The sequence below is a fragment of the Heterodontus francisci genome, chromosome 21, assembly GCF_036365525.1.
Source record: "Heterodontus francisci isolate sHetFra1 chromosome 21, sHetFra1.hap1, whole genome shotgun sequence".
In the NCBI taxonomy this organism is placed as follows: domain Eukaryota; kingdom Metazoa; phylum Chordata; class Chondrichthyes; order Heterodontiformes; family Heterodontidae; genus Heterodontus; species Heterodontus francisci.
Genome location: NC_090391.1, coordinates 323,522 through 328,327, shown reverse-complemented (window position 1 = coordinate 328,327; position 4,806 = coordinate 323,522).

Here is a 4,806-nt window from a genome sequence, read left to right as displayed (position 1 = left end):
AAAGAGCCAAATCAATCCAGACATCAAGTAATACCAGCTGGAGTGGTGCTGAGTCCCACTCACACACCAGGAAAGAGGCAATTCAATCAACACATCTATAAATACCAGCTGCAGTGTTACCGAGTCCCACTCACGCACCAAGAAAGAGGCAATTAAATCCAGGCCTCTATTAATACCAGCTGGAGTGGAACTGAGTCTCACTCACACACCAGGAAAGAGTCAATTCAATCCAGGCGTCTATTAATACCAGATGGAGTGGTACTGAGCACCACTCACACACCAGGAAAGAGCCAAGTCAATCCAGGCCTCTAGTAATACCAGCTGGAGTGGTACTGAGCACAGGTCACGCACCAGGAAAGAGTCAATTCAATCCAGACCTCTATTAATACCAGTTGGAGTGGCACTGAGTCCCACTCACACACCAGGAAAGGGCCAATTCAATCCAGGCATCTATTAATACTAGCTGGCGCGTACTGAGCCCCACTCACACACCAGTAAAGAGCCAATTCAATCGAGAAATCTTAATACCAGCTGGAGTGGGACTGAGCCCCACTCACTCACCAGGAAGGAGCCAATTCAATCCAGCCCTCAATTCATGCCAGCTGGAGTGGTACTGAGTCCCACTCACACACCAGGAAAGAGTCAATTCAATCCAGACCTCTATTAATACCAGCTGGAATGCACCAGAGTCCTACTCACACACCAGGAAAGAGTCAATTCAAACCAGGCCTCTATTAATACCAGCTGGAGTGGATCTGAGTCCCACACACACATCTGGAAAGCGTCAATTCAATCCAGAACTCTATTAGTACCAGCTGGAGTGGAACTGAGTCCCACACAGACACTAGGAAAGAGTCAATTCAATACAGACCTCTATTAATACCAGCTGGAGTGGAACTGAGTCCCACACACACACACCAGGAATGAGCCAATTAAATTCAGACCTCTATTAATAACAGCTGGAGTGGTACCTAGTCCCACTCACACACCAGGAAAGAGTCAATTCAATCCAGGCCTCTATTAATACCAGCTGGCGCGTACTGAGCCCCACTCACACAGCAGGAAAGAGCCAATTCAATCCAGACCTCATAATACCAGCTGGAGTGGTGCTGAGCCAGACTCACTCACCAGGAAGGAGCCAATTCAATCCAGACCTCTATTAACACCAGCTGGAGTGCTCACTCACCAGGAAGGAGCCAATTCCATCCAGACCTCTATTAACACCAGCTGGAGTGGTAATGAGTCCCACTCACTCACCAGGAAGGAGCCAATTCAATCCAGACCTCTATTAATACCAGCTGGAGTGGTAATGAGCCCCACTCACTCACCAGGAAGGAGCCAATTCAATCCAGACCACTATCAATACCAGCTGGAGTGGTGCTGAGCCCCACTCACTCACCAGGAAAGAGCCAATTCAATCCAGACCTCTATGAATACAAGCTGGCGTGGTACTGAGTCCCAATCACACACCAGCTAAGAGGCAATTCAATCCAGGTCTCTATTAATACCAGCTGGAGTGGTACTGAGTCCCACTCAAACACCAGGAAATAGAAAATCAATCCAGACCTCTATTAATACCAACTGGAGTGGTACTGATTCCCACTCAAACACCAGGAAAGAGGCAATTCAATCCACACCTCTATAAATACCAGCTGCAGTGTTACCAAGTCCCACTCAAACACCAGGAAAGAGGCAATTAAATCCAGGCCTCTATTAATACCAGCTGGAGTGGAACTGAGTCTCACTCACACACCAGGAAAGAGTCAATTCAATCCAGGCGTCTATTAATAACAGATGGAGTGGTACTGAGCCCCATTCACACACCAGGAAAGAGTCAATTCAATCCAGGCCTCTATTAATACCTGCTGGAGTGGTACTGAGCACCGGTCACGCACCAGGAAAGAGTCAATTCAATCCAGACCTCTATTAATACCAGCTGGAGTGGAACTGAGCCCCACTCACAAACCAGGGAACAGGCATTTCGATCCAGGCCTCTATCTATAGAGACTGGAGTGGGACTGAGAGCCACTCACACAGCAGGAAAGAGTCAATTCAAACCAGGCCTCTATTAATACAAGCTGGATTGGTACTGAGCCCCACTGACTCACCAGGAAGGAGCCAATTCAATCCAGACCTCTATTAACAGCAGCTGAAGTGGTACTGAGTCCCACTCACACACCAGGAAGGAGCCAATTCAATCCAGGCCTCTATTAATACCAGCTGGAGTGGTACTGATCCCCACTCAAACACCAGGAAAGATCCAATTCAATCTAGATCTCTATTAATACCATCTGGAGTGGTACTGAGCCCCACTCACACACCAGGAAAGTGCCAATTGAAACCAAATTTCTATTATCACCAGCTGGAGTGGTACTGAGTCCCCCTCACACACCAGAAGGAGTCAATTTAAACCAGCCATCTATTAATACCAGCTGGAGTGGCACTGAGTCCCACTCACACACCAGGAAAAAGCCAAATCAATCCAGATCTCTATAAATACAAGCTGGTGTAGTGCTGAGTCCCACTCACACACCAGGAAGGAGCCAATTCAATCCAGGCCTCTATTAATACCAGCTGGAGTGGTACTGATCCCCACTCAAACACCAGGAAAGAGCCAATTCAATCCAGATCTCTATTAATACCATCTGGAGTGGTACTGAGCCCCACTCACACACCAGGAAAGTGCCAATTGAAACCAAATTTCTATTATCACCAGCTGGAGTGGTACTGAGTCCCCCTCACTCACCAGGAAGGAGCCAATTCAAACCAGATCTCTATTAATACCACCTGGAGTTGTACTGAGCTCCACTCACTCACCAGGAAGGAGCCTATTCAATCCAGATCTCTATTAATACCAGCTGGAGTGGTACTGAGCCCCACTCACTCACCAGCTAAGAGGCAATTCAATCCAGGTCTCTATGAATACCAACTGGAGTGGTACTGAAGCCCACTCACACACCAGGAAAGAGCCAAATCAATCCAGACCTCTATAAATACAAGCTGGTGTAGTACTGAGTCCCACTCACACACCAGGAAGGAGCCAATTCAATCCAGGCCTCTATTAATACCAGCTGGAGTGGTACTGATCCCCACTCAAACACCAGGAAAGAGCCAATTCAATCCAGATCTCTATTAATACCATCTGGAGTGGTACTGAGCCCCACTCACACACCAGGAAAGTGCCAATTGAAACCAAATTTCTATTATCACCAGCTGGAGTGGTACTGAGTCCCCCTCACACACCAGAAAGAGTCAATTTAAACCAGCCATCTATTAATACCAGCTGGAGTGGCACTGAGTCCCACTCACACACCAGAAAGTGTCAATTTAAACCAGGCCTCTATTAATACCAGCTGGAGTGGTACTGAGCCCCACTCACTCACCAGCTAAGAGGCAATTCAATCCAGGTCTCTATGAATACCAACTGGAGTGGTACTGAAGCCCACTCACACACCAGGAAAGAGCCAAATCAATCCAGACCTCTATAAATACAAGCTGGTGTAGTACTGAGTCCCACTCACACACCAGGAAGGAGCCAATTCAATCCAGGCCTCTATTAATACCAGCTGGAGTGGTACTGATCCCCACTCAAACACCAGGAAAGAGCCAATTCAATCCAGATCTCTATTAATACCATCTGGAGTGGTACTGAGCCCCACTCACACACCAGGAAAGTGCCAATTGAAACCAAATTTCTATTATCACCAGCTGGAGTGGTACTGAGTCCCCCTCACTCACCAGGAAGGAGCCAATTCAAACCAGATCTCTATTAATACCACCTGGAGTTATACTGAGCTCCACTCACTCACCAGGAAGGAGCCAATTCAATCCAGATCTCTATTAATACCAGCTGGAGTGGTACTGAGCCCCACTCACTCACCAGCTAAGAGGCAATTCAATCCAGGTCTCTATGAATACCAACTGGAGTGGTACTGAAGCCCACTCACACAACAGTAAAGAGCCAAATCAATCCAGACCTCTATAAATACAAGCTGGTGTAGTACTGAGTCCCACTCACACACCAGGAAAGAGGCAATTCAATCCACACCTCGATAAATACCAGCTGGAGTGGGACTGAGTCCCGCTCACACACCAGGAAAGAGCCAAATCAATCCAGACCTCTATTAATACCAGCTGGAGTGGTACTGAGTCCACCTCAAACACCAGGAAAGAGCCTATTCAATCCAGACCACTATTAATACCAGCTGGAGTGGTACTGAGCCCCACTCACTCACCAGGAAACAGCCAATTCAATCCAGACCTCTATGAATACAAGCTGGTGTGGTACTGAGCCCCACTCACACAGCAGGAAAGAGTCAATTCAATCCAGACCTCTTAATACCAGCTGGAGTGGTACTGAGCGCCACTCACTCACCAGGAAGGAGCCAATTCAATCCAGACCTCTATTAATACCAGCTGGAGTGGTACTGAGACCCGCTCACTCACCAGGAAGGAGCCAATTCAATCCAGACCTCTATCAATACCAGCTGGAGTGGTACTGAGCCCCACTCACTCACCAGGAAAGCGCCAATTCAATCCAGACCTCTATGAATACCAGCTGGAGTGGTACTGAGTCCCACACACACACCTGGAAAGAGTCAATTCAACACAGACCTCTATTAATACCAGCTGGAGTGGAACTGAGTCCCACACACACACAGGAATGAGCCAATTAAATTCAGACCTCTATTAATAACAGCTGGAGTGGTACCTAGTCCCACACACACACACCAGGAAAGAGTCAAATCAATCCAGGCCTCTATTAATACCAGCTGGCGCGTACTGAGCCCCACTCACACAGCATGA